We start from the raw sequence: 20,036 nt of genomic DNA, 5'->3' as shown, positions 1-20,036 counted from the left end.
CTATTGGTTTTATACTGCAATGGTTTTCAACCTATGCTCTGTGGACCCTGGGGGTCTGCAGCCTATGTCTAAAGGGGTCTGTAAAAAGTTGTAGTTACCATAGTACAGTGGTTTTCAACCATTCGAAATTTTTGGGGGATCTGCAAATGAAAAAAGATTGAAAACCACTGTTATACTGAATCAAAGTGATATTTTTTCTGTTCAAGTACTTGATTCCTTTTTGATTCAGTGCTTTAAGAAAAACAGAAATATGAATAATATGAATAATGTATAATGCTACATTCCAGTAAAGAACATCTTCCAAATGGTTAAGGACTTGCAGAAATAAACATGAATATATTTTGTAAAAGGCTAACACAGCCTCCTGCAAGCCCTGATATTGCTAAATATGAAGATAACATTTGTTCCCAAAGGAAACTGCAGCAAAAATATGTCCACCTTAATCCAAGCCAATCAACAATGTCACCCCCATGACACTCCAGAAACAATTCTGTCTTTGCTTTTCTCTGTTCTTTCCCTTGATGGGTGCTTTCATCTCAGTGCCCAGCTGCTCAATCACATTGTCACAATGAGCCAAATGCTGATCCCACTGAGTTCAAGGGAGCTTTACCAATGGGATCAGGATTTAGCTTTAGAACGGAACTGTAACACACAGAACCACTCACCTCCTGTTTTGGGATTACTCTTGAAATCTGGGATGATAAGAAATAAGAGCCTGGTGTGATTCTTGAAAGATATGGCTCAGAAATCTGACGTATCTCTACGCAGTAGAACCTCAGAGTTACGAACAGCTAGGTAATGGGGGTTGTTCGTAACTCTGAAATGTCTGTAACTCTGAACAAAACTTTAGGGTTGTTCTTTCAAAAGTCTACAACTGAACATTGACTTAATACAGCTTTGAAACTTTTCTATGCAGAAAAAAAAATGCTGCTTTTAACCATCTTAATTTAAATGAAACAAGCACAGAAATAGTTTCCTTATCTTGTCAAATCTTTTTTTGAACTTTCCCTACTTTTTTTAGTAGTTTATTTTTAACACAGTACTGTACTATACAATATTTGCTCTTTTTCTTGTCTCTGTGCCTGATTGCATACTTTTGGTTCCAAATGAAGTGTGTGGTTGACTGGTCAGTTTGTAACTCTGAGGTTCTACTGTATTTTGATCTATACAACATTGTTGATTCATAACTGTCCCTGATAAATTCCATTACTGTACTTTCCTTGCATAATACTGAAATCAATGGCAGATGTTGTGCAAAGTGTTGAGAAAACAAGAACAAAAGAAAAAAAAGTTAATATTTTTCATACTGCCAGCCTTGTAATTCTATCATCTTTGTTATAATGTTGCTATTATTACCCATGCAAAACCTTCTTCTTCAATATGGTATGACTAATCACTGCTGCTAAGGGGTGAGTTGTCAAAACACATCTATGGCTGCAAACACTTGCATGTGTTATGCTGGTGCCCTGTGGATCCTGAAGAGAAATACCATCTCAAAATGGAAGATATTATGGATCAGATCTTCAACTAGTGTAATCAGGAGGGGCTTAGTCCTGATGCCATTCAAATCAATGGAAAAATTCCCATTGTCTTGAATGGAGCTAGATCAAGCTGCCCTTAAAAATCTGACCTAGTGTATTTACACCATCATTATAGAAATAACTATGTTAGTCCTTCAGTGGGAAATGCTGTCCATTCTGGGGAGGAGCAGGTAAGAGATCGGGGATTTGAACGTCCAGCTTTGCACATTCAAAATTTTCTATTCCCTTGTATTTTAATTTTATTGTGAGGCAAAACAGAAGTGTTTTACCTCTTAGATTTTGGAATAATGTCCCCAGGAAAGTGATGGAATTCACACTGGTTGGGCCACCAAAGCTTGGTTAGAAAAAGCACTGGAGAATATGTTGCAGGGAGCAATCCTGCACTGACCCTTGAGGAATGGACTGGGTGACCTAATCCATCTTTCTGTCTGTATGATTCTAAAATATTGCCAACCCTGAGTATTAAAAAATCAAGACTCAGGCCCCCACAATCATGAGATTGAGTTAAAATTCATGAGCTCTTTTAAAATAAGACGTTCCTTTTTGTTCTTGATATTTGCCTTTTGGTGTTGTAGCTTTTCACAATTCACATTTTCAAATTTTCTGTGGAACTAGGGCCAGAAACCTCCCTTTCTCAAAAAAAAAAAAAAGGGGGGGGGGGAGAAAGAAAAGAAAAAGAAAGCTAGCTGAGATTCTCATGCAATCACACAACTTTTGGAGTTGGTTTAAGAAAAAAACAAATACTGTGAGGCTCATGATAAAATGGAACAGTTAGCAAAGCTGCCATTTTTCCTAAACTTTTCCTAAACTTCAGTATAGGTAACTGAAAATGAAACATTGTGTTTCAGGTGGCACGGATCTGTGGTATTAAACAGACACATTCTTGTACTCTCCTTACTAGTGACTGCCATCTTCTGGCTAGTTAAGCAAAGGTCACATGTACAAACAGCTATTGTACAGTTTAATATACACAATCAAACATGGGAAAATATTATGTATATATCGGGATATATATATTTGTAATACAGAGTCAAGTTTACTTATTACAGTTGTTTAGCTTTTCTTATTCCAGATAAACTTTTTCTTTCATTTTGCAGCCCACATTGGGAAAGACCCTTTTAGTCCAATAGATCTTCTCTTTATCAAGCAAGTAGTAATGATTTTCTGTCATTATTTTAAGCATTATTTAGTCTAATACGTTCTAGAGTTGAAAGACTGAAAATTCATGCTGAGCTTCCAGGAAATATTAAAGGCAGAGTTTTAAAATATATTCCATGTTCTTTCAGAATAGAGCCATGCATGAGAGAAGAAAGGGTTTTGGAAAGAGTGCTAGTTATTTCCAAAAGGAGCTGTGATCAGAAGGCACATAGTGTTGTAGTGGCCAATACAGATCACTTGAGATACAGTGCTAAAACCAGGCACCCCTTGCACAGAGATCGGTTATCATGGAAAGCATTGGATTCTACTTAAGTGAAACTTTATCAAGTGGTTTTGTGCTTCAGGTCTGATAATTACTGAGGGCTCAGTTTTGTACCCTTTATCTATGTTGAGTAATAAACAAAATAGGGCTACTTGTGTGAGTAAGTACTACTGAATGTGAGTATGGGTTTCAGATTAGGGATATGGAAATTTTATTTAATGAAGCAGAGTTGATTGCAAGAGAGTAAGGCCCCATCCCATTTACTTTTCCTTAGACATCTTTGGCTTCTTCCTGAAACTTCTATCCAGAAACAAGAGTGCAGGGTTCTTCTAGGATTCAGAGCATGAGAAGTTCTCTGTAGCTTTAAAATTGTAGATTCATAACAGGCTGCAATTATCTGCCTGGAACTTCCTTCCCAGATAAATGAGGATCACGTGTTCCTGGTACAGCAAACCATTGTGGTTCCTCAGCGTTCAGATTCTCCCAAATCTCTCGCTTTTTCAGCTCCATGAGCAGCATCAGAATCCAGCCAAATGAAAGATCCAGTCTCACTTCTAAGCTCTGCTTCCCAATCTACTTGTCAAATGGGGAGGAAGCCCAAAGCTAGCAGTATAGAGCAGATAATAGTATCACAGAATTAGAGCGGGGAAAAGTTTATCCCCCTTCAGGGGCAGGGAACAGAGAACAATCTGATATTTCTAAATGGCAGATTTTCTATAAAGGGAAGCATTTGGAGCTAGTTCTTCATCTGGTATGTAGAGAGAATTTCTAATGATCCTGGGAACTATTTGAGAGAGACATTTGTTAACATACAAAGTCTGTCTCTTATCCTTGTGGCTAAGCCTAATGTCTGTCATATTATTAAAAAGACATTCACTTGTCCAGATCACTGAAAGCTAGCAGAGTCTTTTGGGCCCCATAATGAAGGACCCTGCACTATTTCTGATTTATATTAATAGGTCAGGGAGATCTTGCTACTTTTTAGCTGCTAACAGCACTTTTTTTGTAAAATACAGTGTCTACACTGAAATAGATTAAATTGAAAATGGAGAATATTTCAAAATTAATGCATGAGTACAGCAAAGCATGTATCTTTGCTCTTGATCCAACTCTAGCACTCTTACTGATCCATAATTCTGTTTAAGATCAGACCCTTCACCTTTATCTGTAAAGTGTTTAAACTAATTATATTTGACTTTTAAAAGAACCCTCTATTTTGCATGAATCTTAGGTCATGTTTACATTACAAGCGTATGTTGACTTAACTTACATCAGCGTACAGTCACCGCAGTTATTAAATCACTTGTGTGTGTGTGTGCACAGCTGGCTTCTTGTGTCAGCAGTGCGTGTCTTCACCAGGATTGTATTGCATCAATTGTACTGTCACTGGGGGACATTGAGGGACAGCTCCTGAAGGCCAGTAACAGTCGACGTAACCAATGCTGTGTCTACACTGAGTTGACCTAATTACATTGACCATGAGGCCTGATCTACACTTCAGAGTTAGGTCGATGCAAGGAAGCTTACATCAACCTAAGTGTCTGTGACGGGTTGGATCACAGAAACCCCCTTGGGACTGCCACCTGATGTGCTGAAACTACCTCTGAGCTCGTTTTTCCTGGCAGCTTGGGACTTCAGTACCCTGTCTTGTTGAGCCAGACATGCTAGCCAGCTGCAAACACAGACCCAGGTCTGAACCACATCCCGCAAAACCTGCAGGCTTAACTGAAAACAGCTTAAAAAGTGCTCCTGTCTCCAGCACCCAGAAACCCAGTTCCCAATGGGATCCAAACCCCAGATAAATCCGTTTTACTCTTGTCATAAATATAAAGGGAAGGGTAAACCCCTTTAAAATCCCTCCTGGCCAGAGGAAAAATCCTCTCACCTGTAAAGGGTTAAGAAGCTAAAGCTAAAGGTAACCTCGCTGGCACCTGACCAAAATGACCAATGAGGAGACAAGATACTTTCAAAAGCTGGGAGGAGGGAGAAAAACAAAGGGTCTGTGTCTGTCGGTACACTGCTTTTGCTGGGGATAGAACAGGAATGGAGTCTTAGAACTTTTAGTAAGTAATCTAGCTAGGTATATGTTAGATTATGATTTCTTTAAATGGCTGAGAAAGGAACTGTGCTGAATAGAATGACTATTTCTGTCTGTGTGTCTTTTTTGTAACTTAAGGTTTTTCCTAGAGGGATTCTCTATGTTTTGAATCTAATTACCCTGTAAGGTATCTACCATCCTGATTTTACAGAGGTGATTCCTTTACTTCTATTTCTATTAAAAGTCTTCTTGTAAGAAAACTGAATGCTTTTTCATTGTTCTCAGCTTGAAGGGTTTGGGTCTGTGGTCACCTATGCAAATTGGTGAGGATTTTTACCAAACCTTTCCCAGGAAGTGGGGTGCAAGGGTTGGGAGGATTTTGGGGGGAAAGACGTGTCCAAACTACATTTCCCAGTAAACCCAGTTAGAGTTTGGTGGTGGCAGTGGATATTCCAAGGACAAAGGATAAAATTAATTTGTACCTTGGGGAAGTTTTAACTTAAGCTGATAAAAGTAAGCTTAGGAGGTTTTCATGCAGGTCCCTACATCTGTACCCTAGAGTTCAGAGTGGGGGAGGAACCTTGACAACTCTGTATAAAGCTTATACAGGGTAAACTCACAAATTGTCCGCCCTCTATAACACTGATAAAGAGATATGCACAGCTGTTTGCTCCCCCAGGAATTACTTACTTACTCTGAGTTAATTAATGAGCAAAAAGTGATTTTATTAAATATAAAAAAGTAGGATTTAAGTGGTTCCAAGTAATAACAGATAGAACAAAGTAAATTACCAAGCAAAATAAAACAAAAACACACAAGTCTAAGCCTAATACAGTCGGAAACTGAATACAGATGAAATCTCACTCTCAGAGATGTTCCAATAAGCTTCTTTCACAGACTAGGCTCCTTTCTAGTCTGAGCCCAATCCTTTCTCCTGGTATAGTTCAGGTGTAGTTAGGTTTCCAGTTCAGGTAGTAGTTAGGGGATTTGCAGTTCAGGTAGTAGTTCAGGGGATTTCTCATGACTGGAACCTCCTTTGTTCTGTTTCACATCCTTTTATAGCTTTGGCACAAGGTGGGAATCTTTTGTCTCTCTGGGTCCCCACCCGTTCTTCTAAATGGAAAAGCACCAGGTTTAAGATGGATTCCAGTACCAGGTGACATGGTCACATGTCCTGTGAGACCCCAAGCCTTCATTCTTCCTGGCCTGACACACAGGAAGGCTTGCAAGTAAACAGAGCCATCTATAGTCAATTGTCCTAGTTGATGGGAGCCATCAAGATTCCAAACCACCATTAATGGCCCACACTTTGCATAATTACAATAGGAGTTATATTTCATATTTCTAGTTTCAGATACAAGAATGATACATTTATACAAATAGGATGACCACACTCAGTAGATTATAAGCTTTGTAATAATACCTTACAAGAGACCTTTTGCATGAAGCACATTCCAGCTACATTATATTCACACTCATTAGCATATTTTCATAAAATCATATGGAGTGCAATGTCACAGTGTCTACACTAAAATTCTGCTCCCCCCTATGTAACTGCCCCACTAAGCTGACTTAAGCACTCCATCTCCACCAGAGGCGTAGTGCTTAGGTCGATGTAGTTAGGTTGACGCAGTGTCAGGGTAGACACTGCGTTGCTTTCATAGAGTGTTACTGGCTTTGGAAAAAGCCACAGTACAATCAGTACAAGTGCTCCTGGTGAAGATGCACACTCCCAACACAAGGAGCATAGTGTGGATACGCAAAAGTCATTTAATTACTGTGGCAGCTGTATGCCGACCTAACTTAGGTTGACACAATTTTGAAGTGTAAACATACCCTGACTCTACACCGCTCAGGGAGGTGGTGTTACTAAATCAGTGTAGAGATTCACTTACATGAGCAAGAGCCAAATTTAAATGAAGACACTTCCACAGCTAGGCTCTTGATCCAACTCTAGCACTCTTACTGATCCATACTTCTGTTTAAGATCAGACCCATAACCTTTATCTGTAAAGTGTTTAAACTAATTATATTTGACTTTTAAAAGAACCCTCTATTTTGCATGAATCCTTGGCCATGTCTACATTACAAACGTATGTCGACCTAACTTACCTCGCCATACAGTCACCACAGTTATTAAATCGCTTGTGTGTGCACGCACACCTGGCTCCTTGTGTCAGCAGTGCATGTACTCACCAGGACAGGAGCACTTGTATCGATTGTATTGTCATTGCAGGGCATTGAGGGACGGCTCCAGTAACAGGCAGCTTACGTTGACCTAACTGTGTAATGTAGACCAGGCTTTAGTTGCAATGCTGTAATACAATTCTGTTCTCAGCATTTGTAGTAGAGCATGATAAATATTACAGTACATGAGGCCACGACCATTGTATCACTTCATCTCCTGCTGGGATAACAGGCATTCCTCCACTGAATCTGTTGTACTGACATAGTTAATTATAGTCTGTCAGTGCATTTATCTTTACATCTATCCTAGTCTTTGTTATGTGGGCCATGATCTGGAAGCAGCATTTACAAGAGAGCAACACTCTCAGAATTATAATGGACAAAATACTAACTAGGGTGTAGTTATATCTAAAAGTGTAGAACTTACTGAAATGCAACCAACCCAAATAAATGTTTATAAGACAAAACACCCATGACAGGATGGTCTTCCCTTTAAAGGCAGTAGTGCCCAGGGTCAGCCCACCCTGCCACTTGGTATGGCTCTTTAAGGGTTTGAAGGTTCAGTTTAAGGACTTAAGGGAGATATGGAGAGAAAGTAAGTGGTCTGGGGAATGAATGGTGCTTGGGAGGAAATCTGGTCACTGTATCTTTAAGGGCCCAAGGCCAGGAGCCTTGCGGAGAGGACAGGGCCAGGTTCACCTCTGCCCCTAATCAACTGGGAATGGGCTGGGAGAGGGGAACCAGCAAAATGCTGCCTCCTGCCTCACAGTAAGGCAGATGCTCTGCAGAGCCTTGAGCTGGTAGGGAGAAGATGCTAGTAGCAGAAGTCTTCTTCTGAGCCTGAGGAGTAAGTGGGGCCAGCTGAGGGAGAAGCTGATTAAGGCCCTACAGTGGGCTGAAGTACCCCCAGCTCCAGGAAGAGAGCTGGGGCTCCTGCTTTGAGAAGAGACAGTAAGTGAATTACCCCCAGCTACAGGAGGAGAGCTGGGAACTCCATGTTTGAGGGAGTGACCAGTTGAAGTACAACCCCAGCTCCAGGAAGGGAACTGGAGATCTCTTGAACAGTTGAGAGCTGATCAGACTCTTATAAGAACTCAGAGTGGGGTGACCTGGTGCCATTAACAAAGTAAGTTAGTCTTTCTATAAAGACTTTATAAATCAGACCCTAAAAAGGTGGTACTTGTCTAAGTTTGGAAAGGACCTGAGCAGGAGCTGAGTGTATGTGCCCCCAAAGGGGTTGTCCTGGAGGCCAGTAGCCCTTAACACCAACATACTGGTAATAGGTTGAAAATGTTTTGCACTGGCCATAGAACAAACTTCCAACTTAAGCTCCCGCTGTGGCAGTAATAAAATAAGAGTTGTTTTCTTATATCTACTATACAAAGTGATAAAAATTAAAAAGTTGTACAAAATTCCAGTAAGAGCAAAATAACATGTACCCCTGACACTGTAATATTCATCAGCCTGTTCAGCTTGAATTCTTTCATCACGAACACATTAGATAACAGGGAGAACAACCGGCAGTAGGTGCTTCTGTGACAGCTCAGCAATGGTAGGGTATTTGAAGATTGCGAACAACTGTTAAATCTCATTATCCTCAAACATAGTTGTGCCTTAAACTGTGTAAATGATTGGACATACTTCTACTCCCTTACACTTCTCCAATCCATTTGCCTTACTCTTACATCCACTGTGCACCCATTTTCTGTAGGTGCTTTTGACTATGCAAGATAAAAAGCAGAGGAGAACTGAGCCCAAGTTTGCTCTCTGCCCAAAGGAGATTTACTGGTACCGCACAGGCAGCAACAGGCTAAGCTTTCTTATGTTCCCTGCAGGCATTAGTTTCTTTGCTTATTAAATCTTTGACCTATCTGCTGATACTGCCAATAGGGGTATTGATTACAGTGGTGGTGGTTATTTTGTGGACTCTCATAGGGTGAGCTGGCCCTTTAAGGGGGATCGGGCTCAGCTTCCCATGTGCCAGCGTTAGCCCACCTCCCCAGGCAGAGAGAATGAGTTCAAGGGTCACATGACGGGGAATATGTGACTAAGACCTAGGCCTGCTGACAGATATAAAGGGTAGCCTAGGGCCATTTGGGAGAGACTTCAGGGACCCGGATGCTTATTTCAGTGACCAGGTCTGTAATGACCACCGCGAGACCTCCTTGCTGAGCCCCTGCTGCACTACCCTCATCTTCGGGCACAAGTGATAGAGCCCCCTCAGTGTGTTGGAGGCTGGTCCTGGCTGCTGTCATCAGAGTTGGAGACTTCCTGGATTATGGCCAGTAGGGGTGGGTGGACCCCATAATGCTTGCCTAGCAGGTGGGGCTGCCTCCCTGATGTGTCACCTGCCATGTATGCCAGGACATGAAGGCTGCTCTGCCTCCCTGGGTTACCTTGAGTGGGCTCTACAAGAGGGTGCTCCCAGGTCCTCCAGAGCTGATCACTGAGCCCTTCCTCCCTTTCCCTATCCCCATCTGCCTTCATTGCATGACCCAAGTGGGCTGCATGCTGTCAGCTGGTCTGTCTGAACCACACCTTGTGAACAACTCTGAGCACTTGTGTTCCATACCATCCACTTCTTGCCCTTAAGTCCTGCCTGGACACTAAATGGCATGACGCGTTACCACCAACGGAGGGTGAGGAGCTGTGGTGGGCCAACCTATCTTCCACTCAGGCCCCATAGCCTGCTGGGGATATTAGTTGGTAGCTCCTCCACGAAGCCATGGCTGGTGTGGTTCAGAGTCTCCTGATACTCGTTCTTTTTGTGGCAAGAGGGAGATCCTAGTGCATGTCTGTCTATAGTATGCCAGGTTACAGCCATTTTTCTGGCTCCTCCAGAACCTCCTGCTCAAGTGCTGCCCCATGAAAACTGAGACCTCCTACTCAATCTCCTACTGGCACTGCCCAAGATAACAGTTCAACAGACCAGGAGGAGGAAGCTCAATGGGCACTGTGCTCTGCGACTGGGACCCACTTCTGTTCCTTCCTTTCCTCATGTATACAGGAAGAGTTCTCAGGGCAGTGACCTCTGACTCCTTGGACTCCTTTGTGGAGCAGTGGGTGACGACCCAGGTTCACTGTCCCTCTTTGGATCCCAACTTCTGAACAAACAACCTCACTCCTGCCCCTGTTCTCATTTGTTGTCCCTTGTAATCTATTGATCCTTGGTTCAGTGGCCCCTCCCTTGATTGAGGAAGGTTCTGAGTTTTAGTTGAACTTTACCCATCCTTCCAGGACATCAAAGAGGTAGAAAGTCCAGAATGAGTAGATCTGGCAGTGTGATGGGGTGTCTGCCCCACACTGGTGGAGAAAGGGTTAAAAGCAGCCGTGGGGAGGCTGCGCAGCAGACAGCTAATCAGAGAGGGGCTGCAATGTGCAGCCAGTCAGGGAAGAGCAGGCCCATATATAAAGAGAGCTGCAGGACAGAGGAGTCAGTTTCCTCTTGGGAGCCCAAGGATAAGGTACTGGGTCCCTGAAGGGATGAGGGAACCGCCAGCACCCTGGGCCGGGCCGGGCGCTCCAAAGCCCTTATACAGGTGCTAGAGCTACAGGGAAGTGGTCCAGGGAAATGGACGGAGGGGGCTGAAGGAGACACAGAATGTGGCTGCGGCCTAGAGGGTCCCTGGGTTGAGACCTGAAGTAGTGGGCGGGCACAGGTCTCCCCCCACCTCACCCATACTTGCCACTGAGGGGAGTGATCAGTGAAGGGCTGAAGTTTGCCACTGAGGCAAGTGGCTACAACCTTGGGCTGCAGTCGGTCACGGAGGCGATGGCTGGACAGAAGACTGCTGTTCCCCCGGAATGGGGGAAGAAAGGAATGGGGCATGGCCGGAGGACTGTGTCCTGAAAAGAATGCCACGATCCTTAAGGTGACATGGGTCTGGAGCAGAAGTGATGGTGGTGAGATACCAGCAGAGGAGGGCACCCTGGGAAAAGACTGAGCTAATTCCCAGGATGGCCAGCAGGAGGCACCATGCCGGTGTGTTCTTCCCCGTTACAGACAGTGAGTGCTTCTGTAAGGAATGGATAAGGGCCAGTGAGGAAGCCTAGGCTGAGTAACAGTCTAGGAAGAAGGCCTGGGAGGGAGACCTCCTAGGAGGAGAAGCCTCAGCAGGGGCAAGACTTAGAACCCTACACAAAGGTGTGCCCAGCGAGGGAGGCTGGATAGAAGATTGATGTTTTGAGCTTTATGTTAATGAATCAGACTCCCAAAAGAGGAGAAATGCAGTATGAAGTCTCATTCCCTAGGGAATTGAGGGGAAACTGAGGCAGCAGCAGGTCCCAAATCCAGACCTGATAAGCCCTGCTACGTGGACTTTTTTGATGAACACCAATTTATTTAGGCTGCTGAACAGCCTTCATTCACTAATGATGGTCTGTCATTGATGACGTAGGTCAAATCTGCAACCAGGGGCTAACGGTGAAAGGTTCTATATCCCATTACAAATCCCTGAGCCATACATTAGTCCATATGGAAAATATATATGGACATCTGAAGTACATTAAAGTTTCACAAGCCTCTCAGTAAAAGGAACACTTATCGGTCCTGTTTTGTAAACACGGGTGTGCACACTTGGGGGGGCAAGTAGGGGCAGCCCCACCCCCCTAATAATTGGCAGGGGCACAAACTCCTCTGTCCCCGGTGGAGGCACAGAACATGCCCCTCCAAAAGCGGTGGAACTTAGATTCCTGCACCTGCCCCTGTTGGCAGAGTACCAGACTCATTTCCATGGTTTAGAAAGTCACTATGGGCCCAGTCCAACATGAATTGACTTCAGTAGGGAGCTGGACTGGGCCATGAATATGCATTCTGTGTTGCTATGCAATGCAGTGTTTCAAACACACAGTCCTCTGTTTGACTGTTTACCAGACTAGTGCAGGGTGTCCTTGTGTGCCCTTCTCTAGTTATTGTTTTGCCTAGGACTGTCCATTGTCGTTTCTATGAAGGCCTTCAGCAAATGTAAACGTTCAAAAAAATTCTTGTTTGTGAATATACTCTTAAGCAGATGTAGACTTGTTTAAAGACAACAGATTTTTCTTAAAGTAGTTTACCACGGTGAACAATGAAATGGAATATTCCCCAGCACTAAATGATATGCCCTTTACATCAGATATCATTTGTGATAGCTCAACAAAAATATAAATTTGATCCCTGAAAACTAAACCCAAATTATGTGCACTGTGCTCTCTCGTGGAGAGGAGAAAATGAAGGTAAAATGAGGCCCTAAAGTTTCTAGAGAAACAGAACCAATATAGCATGATCCCCTCCTACTCGTTCTCCTATGCTGTAGAATATGCAGATCAGCTAACACCAGGTAGTTTCAGCTTGACCAGAATGTCACTTTTATTAAATAATAAAAAAAGCAATTGTATTGTAAAATGGATGTAGCTAGCTAATTATAGTTAGCCTTGGAGGCTGGCAGTCAGAACTCCTAGGTTTTGTTTTGAACACGGTCACTGATTTGCCATGAGACCTTGAGCAAATCATTAAACCATTCTCTGTGCCTGTTTCCTTGTCTGTGAAGTGGGGATAATAATGCCCCAGAGGAATATTGAGACTCAATTAGTTTTTATCAAGTGTTTTGAGATCATCAGGGGAGAGCTGCTATAGAAGTGCAAAGGTATTATGCTTAAATGTCAGCACTCATAAGAAGAGAAGGGGCTCAACGATAAGTAGTCTGAAAATGCCATCTAGTGGCCTGTTTTCACATCATTAAGATACAAGAAATACCCCAAGAAACTTTTTCTTTGAGAAAACTTAGCCTATTCTAGTCATAAATGCTAGTGGCCAGGGGAGGGGGGAAAACGGTCTCGGTAGCAGGGCTAGAAATCCCTGTTTTGGCTGTAAGGACATAGTCATAGAGTCAGTGTTCTGTGTGTTTAGAAATCACTTCATGTTACTGCTCTCCTTTATCTGACAGACTGGAGGCAGAGCTGATGCTAGGCATAAGTAGACTAAGCAATTGCTTGGGGCCCCACGCAGCTCAAAGGGACCCCCTATTTGCTTTTATTGTGTGTTGTGGGCCCCCCCCCCAATATTCATGCTTAAGACCCCCATTGGGCTAGCACTGGCACTGACTGGGAGAATCCTCAGACCAATAAAACGTATGTTCTGTTAACTAACTTTTAGGACTGTCAAGCGATTAAATAAAATTAATTGTGATTAATTGCGCTGTTAAACAACAATAGAATACCATTTTATTTTAAATATTTGTGGATGTTTACTACATTTTCAAGTGCTCACTTTATATTTAGTTTTGATTACAAATATCTGCACTGTAAAAAACAAAATAAAATTATTTTTCAATTCACCTCATACAAGTACTGTAGTGCAATCTCTTTACCATGAAAGTTGAACTTACAAATGTAGAATTATGAACAAAAAAACCTGCACTCAAAATCAAAACAGTGTAAAACTTTAGTGCCTACAAGTCCAGTCAGTCCTACTACTTGGTCAGCCAATCACTCAGATAAACAAAGTTGGTTACAATTTGCAGGAGATAATGCTTCCTGCTTCTTGTTTACAATGTCACCTGAAAGTGAGAACAGGTGTTCACATGGCACTGTTGTAGGTGGCGCTGCAAGATATTTATGTGCCAGATGTGCTAAAGATTCATATGTCCCTTCATGTTTCAACCACCATTCCAGAGGACATGCTTCCACGCTGATGATGGGTTCTGCTTGATAACGATCCAAAGCAGTGTGGACTGACGCATGTTCATTTTCATGATCTGAGTCAGAAGCCACCAGCAGGTTGATTTTCTTTTTTGGTGGTTTGGGTTCTGCAGTTTCCACATCAGAGTGTAGCTGTTTTAAGACTTCTAAAAGCATGCTCAACACCTCATCACTCTCAGATTTGGAAGGCATTTCAGATTCTTATACCTTGGGTCGAGTGCTGTAGCTATTTTTAGAAATCTCACATCAGTACCTTCTTTGCGTTTTGTCAAATCTACTGTGAAAGTGTTCTTAAAACGAACAACATGTGCTGGGTCATCATCCAAGACTGCCATAACGTGAAACTTTTGCAGAATGCACGTAAAACAGAGCAGGAGATCCAGGACCAAGGAGTTTAGTCACAAATTTAATTGATGCATTATTTCTTTAATGAGCATCATCAGCATGGAAGCATGCCCTCTGGAATGATGGCCAAAGCATGAAGAGGCACATGAATGTTTAGCATATCTGGCATGTAAATACCTTGCAACGCCAAGCAAACGCCTGTTCTCACTTTCAGGTGACGTAAATAAGAAGCAGGCAGCAGTATCTCCCGTAAATGTAAACAAACTTGTTTGTCTTAGTGATTAGCAGAATAAGAAATGGAACTGAGTGGACTTATAGGCTCTAAAATTTTACACTGTTTTTTGTTTTTGAGTGCAGTTATGTAACCAAAAAAAATCTGCATTTGTAAGTTACACTTTCACGATAAAGAGATTGTACTTCAGTACTTTTATGAGGTGAATTGAAAAATACTGTTTCTTTTGTTATTCATTTTTACAGCTTGTAATAATAATATAAAGTGAGCACTGTGCACTTCATATTCTGTGTTGTAATTGAAATCAATATTGAAACTATAGAAAAACATCCAGAAATATTTAACAAATTTCAATTGGTATTCTATTGTTATAAGTGCGATTACTTGCAATTAATTTTTTAATCGCAATTGCAATTAATTTTTTAATCGCAATTGCAATTAATTTTTGAGTTAGTCACGTGAATTAACTGCGATTAATTGATAGCCCTACTAACTTTTTGTCAGTAATAGTTCCAGTTTGACTTTGAATTTTTCTGTCTTCTAAAGACAAAAACTTTTGGGTACTTTCAAGGAGATGTTAGTTCAGTGGTGACATAAACATAAGCTTCACTCTAGGTGTAAATTGACCAGAAAATGGGTGTAAGTGGCAAAGTACTATAGGGTGACTTGTACTGACTGGGCATTCAATGGCGTGCAAAGGCTAAGGAGGCAGAAAGGGAGCATATCAGGAAAAGCAACAAGGATAGTCTATCTAAAATAAGGTAACTTATCTTGCATCTCCTGTTAGTTGCTTTTCATGCTATATTGCTCCTCCCACTCTTTGGGCACGTGAGGTCCTTCTGCACAGCCACCCAATATCAGATCAGCAAATGGTACTATTTTACCACTAATACATGGCTTCTCACAAGTTAACAGTTGGGCCCTGATTTTCCTTATTTACATCAGTTTTACTATGAAATTCTGGCTTCAATAGAGTTACTCCTGACTTTCACTAGTGTAAGGCAGAGGGGAAATCAAACCCCTGCTGTGACACTTAACACATTAAAAGAAAAGGAGGACTTGTGGCATCTTAGAGACTAACAAATTTATTTGAACATAAGCTTTCGTGAGCTACAGAGCTGTAGCTCACGAAAGCTTATGCTCAAATAAATTTGTTAGTCTCTAAGGTGCCACAAGTCCTCATCTTCTTTTTGCGGATACAGACTAACACGGCTGCTACTCTGAAACTTAACACACTGTTTGTATCACCATTTAATTTCAGTGTTTGTTTGTTTTTTTAAAAACTTGCTTGTGCTTAGGCCAGATCTAAACTTGGTCCAGTATGTGTTGAGTTTCCTCTTGGTCTCATGACTGTTGAGTTTCCTCTTGGTCTCATGACTGTTGAACATAGTAGAGGTTTCAGAGTAGGAGCTGTGTTAGTCTGTATCCGCAAAAAGAAAAGGAGTACTTGTGGCACCTTAGAGACTGTAGGGAGCCAGGGTGGCTTCCCTCTGAACCAGAGGGTAAAGAGCCACCCTCTCAGCCTGAGTGGGCAGGGCCAGATCAAGCTTACGCCAATCCCCGAAAGGGATTGGCTAGGACAGGATATATGTGCTGCAGTTTACTTTGGTATATTACTGGATTAAATTGATTGGCATATGACCCACTCTGCACCAGGACGATGTATTTGCATTAGGCACTTGCACTTGTGAAGCTACATCTATGTCACCAGCACAACTTCTCTTAATGTAGATAGAACCCAGACTGTTCTCTGCTGCACCAGTGGGTGTGGAATAAGGTCAGGGAGACTGGAATGACATTTTGCTAGTGGCTGATTGTGCTTATCCCATGTGCATTTACTGTTTTCAGTTTGTTTGCATTTCTGGGATTTGGATATTTGTTAGGTTATTTATGTAATAGTCTCAAAGTTTGGAGTTTGCCTTAATGAACCTAAAGAAATGTTATTGCTCTGACTGAAGTTTTGAGCATATTTATTTTGTTCCAGCTATTTATCTTATTTATTGGTGTCTTTATTAAACACACAGATCTAACCGTCTTGTAAAGGGTTCCTGGTGATGTCCCATTATCCAAGGAGAACAATATCTACTGTAAACTCCTGGTTCAGTGCATGCCCTCCACATGGAGGCACAAAAGTCTGTCGTGTGAGACAGAATCATTTTGTGTGCAGCTTGTGTATGTGGTTTTTTTAATTTAACTCTATTGGTGCACTTCTAGTGTGCAGGGAAGGCCTAACTCAGTCTGTATGGTCTGCTGAGGGCAGCTCAGCCCATTCTTAGACTGGCCTCCCTTTGCAAGGGCTACTAAATACGTTTAGATATATTAACAATTCCCAAGTATTTAGATCTGTTATTGGTTGGGTCAAACCTAACTGAAGTTGACGGGTGTAACAGCTGCCTTTCATCTATAATACATATAAAGTAGCCATTAAGCTCCTTGGGCCTTACCTATAGTTTTGATTAAGAAAACGGATGGCAGCATCAGATTCTGCGTGGACTATAGAAAATAAAACTAAATCTCTTTAAAGGATTCTTATCAATTGTCATGAATAGGCAATTCCCTGGATGCTGTGGCAGATTAAATCTAGTTTTCCACACTGGATCTTAAAAGTGGCTATTGGCAGGTGGAAGTGAATCCAAAGGACAAGGAGAACTTTTTTTGGCAGCTGAACAAAGCCTATGGCAATTTAAAATGACAGCCACACATGAAAGGCTAGTGGTAAGCGTATTACATGGCATGCCTCTCAGCTTGTTTGTTATGCCTGGATGGTGAACTGGTGCATACTAAAAACTTTTACAAGTGGTCTGATAAGCTGAAGGCTGCCAATCTGAAACTGAACACAAAGAAATGTGAGGGTTTTTTTTTAAATATTTTACCGTGGGCACAGTTGGCAGAGATAGCTGCAGCACTACAGAGTAGATTCTACTCTTGTTACAGAAGATTTATTTGGGAAGTTTGTTAATACTGCAGAACAACTTACACAAGTTTCACACTTACTGATGTCAACAGAATTACTCCTAATTTACACTGATGTAAAGCAGAATGGAATCAGACCTCTAATGTGCTATCTAGTGTGCCCTTGTTGCCAAGAAGGCCAATGGTATTTTGGGATGTATAAGTAGGGGCATTGCCAGCAGATCGAGGGACGTGATCGTTCACCTCTATTCGACACTGGTGAGGCCTCATCTGGAGTACTGTGTCCAGTTTTGGGCCACACACTACAAGAAGGATGTGGAAAAATTGGAAAGAGTCCAGCAGAGGGCAACAAAAATGATTAGGGGACTGGAACACATGACTTATGAGTAGAGGCTGAGGGAACTGGGGATGTTTAGTCTGCGGAAGAGAAGAATGAGGGGGGATTTGATAGCTGCTTTCAACTACCTGAAAGGGGGTTCCAAAGAGGATGGCTCTAGACTGTTCTCAGTGGTAGCAGATGACAGAACAAGGAGTAATGGTCTCAAGTTGCAGTGGGGGAGATTTAGGTTGGATATTAGGAAAAACTTTTTCACTAGGAGGGTGGTGAAACACTGGAATGCGTTACCTAGGGAGGTGATGGAATCTCCTTCCTTAGAAGTTGTTAAGGTCAGGCTTGACAAAGCCCTGGCTGGGATGATTTAATTGGGGATTGGCCCTGCTTTGAGCAGGGGATTGGACTAGATGACCTCCTGAGGTCCCTTCCAACCCTGATATTCTATGATCTACAGCACTGAATTTCAATGAAAACTGCACCCATGTATGCCAGGTCTAAATTTGGCTTGCCTTGAGGGTTCCCCCTTGGTGATCACAACATAGTACAGCAGCCCACATGTATGTAGGGATATGCTATAGTAAATAAGATCTAGATTCTATAACAACTCTGATCCATCTACATTTCACACCACTGTAATCGCATTGATGTAGTTACACTGGTACAAACCCCTCGTGTTGATGTGCTGCACTTGTGTGAAGTGGGGCTTTCACTAATGCACTTTTCTTTGGTATGCTGGATTAAGTTGCACTGGTGCAAGCTCTGTTTTTCACCAATACAGTGCATTAGGAATTTATACTGATGAACCTACATCAATGTCTTTACATTAGCCTGATTTTCCTTAATGTAGCTAGAGCCAGAGGCCTGGTGTAAACTGAGAGGTTATGCCAATTTAATTTAAATCAGGTGCTAAATTGATACAAATCCCTGTGTGGGCACTCTTATTTCACCTTATTAGTGGGGTTTTTCCAGTTAATCTTAAACAGATGCCTAATCAACTTGCCAAATAAGATAAACCAAAATATGCCATGTTCAAACCAAAATAAGTGTCCACGCAGCCTTTTGCACCAGTTTAACTAAATCAGTGTTTAAAAATCCCATCTTCAGTTAAACTAGGTCAACTCTGTGTCTGTAGACAAGGCCTTGGTCAGTGCTGTAACAGCAGGGGTAGGATGAGGTTGGGACTGGAATGACATTTTGCTAATGTCTGTTTGTGCTTATCCTGTGTGCTTCAGTGTGTTCAGTTTGTTTGCATTTCTGGAATTGGGGTATTTGTTTCAGGTTATTTACCTAACAGGTGTTCAAAGCTTGGAGTTTGCCTAAAGAAACTAAAGGAATGTTATTGCTCTGACTGAAGTTCTTGAGCAAATTTGTTTGTCCCAGCTTTGTTTTTATTTGTCTCATCTCTAAAATTAGATCTGTGCCTGTTAATGTGCTGGTGTCTATTAACGTGCTAGTTATTCATGCCCATCTTTGGAACTTCAGAAGATGATGGTGTAGCCCAGTGAAGTGTGTGCTCCGCACAATACCTACCACAAACATGTGGCTCAGTGCATGCCCTCTGCATGGAGGTTCAAAAGTCCATGTGGGGTGAGGCAAGGCCATTTTGCCTTTCAAAAACCTATGTAGTTTTACTGGCACACTGCGTGTGGGCGAGGCCTAGCTCAGTCTGTGTGCTCTGCTTTGGGTTACGAACTTCCTAATCACACAAAACTGAACACCCTAGCCCTGCCCCTTCCCTGAGGCCCTGCCCCCACTCACTACATTCCCCTCCCTCTGTGGCTTGCTCTCCCCCATCCTCACTTACTTTCACTAGGCTGGGGCAGTGTGTTGGGGTGAAGGTTCTAACTGGGGGTGCAGGCTCTGGGGTGGGGCCAGAAATGTGGGGTTCAGGGTGTGGAAGGGGACTCTGGGCTGGGGCAGGGAGTTGGTGTGGAGGGGGGTGAGGGCTCCAGCTGGAGGTGTGGGCTCTGGGCTGGGGATGAGGGGTTTGGGGTGCAGGAGGGGGCTCTGGGTTGGGGGGGACTCAGGGCTGGGGCAGGGGGTTGGGGTGCAGGCTTACCTTGGGTGGCTCCCAGTCAGTGGCGCTGCAAGGCTAAGGCAGGCTCCCTGTCTGTCCTGGCACCACGCTGCACCCCGGATGCGGCCAGCAGGTCCAGCTCCAAGGCACGGGGGCCAGGAGGCTCCACACACTGCTCTCACCTGCAGGCACCTTCTCCCATCCGCCACAGTTCCAGTCTTCTGGAATTTCCACAGTGCTCCAAGACTTACTGAAAAATCAGCATTAATGGTTGTGTGAGCTTCTCAACCAGCTCTCTTAAAACTCTTTGCAAGTTATCTGGAGCTGCTGA

General features: G+C 42.8%; 1 long non-coding RNA gene across 1 annotated transcript in view; it reads right to left on the bottom strand.

The window, feature by feature from the left end:
* LOC122462579 overlaps positions 1-19,809 on the bottom strand; it is a 34,446-nt gene extending 14,637 nt beyond the window's left edge. The window contains exon 1 of the long non-coding RNA XR_006285242.1: positions 19,748-19,809. This is a non-coding gene — a long non-coding RNA (uncharacterized LOC122462579). The remainder of the gene's footprint in view (positions 1-19,747) is intronic.
* Positions 19,810-20,036: the final 227 nt, after the last annotated feature.

The sequence above is a fragment of the Chelonia mydas genome, chromosome 12 (genome assembly GCF_015237465.2).
Source record: "Chelonia mydas isolate rCheMyd1 chromosome 12, rCheMyd1.pri.v2, whole genome shotgun sequence".
In the NCBI taxonomy this organism is placed as follows: Eukaryota; Metazoa; Chordata; order Testudines; family Cheloniidae; genus Chelonia; species Chelonia mydas.
The sequence above is the reverse complement of the archived record's forward strand: the minus strand, read 5'-3'. Positions and strand labels throughout refer to the sequence as shown.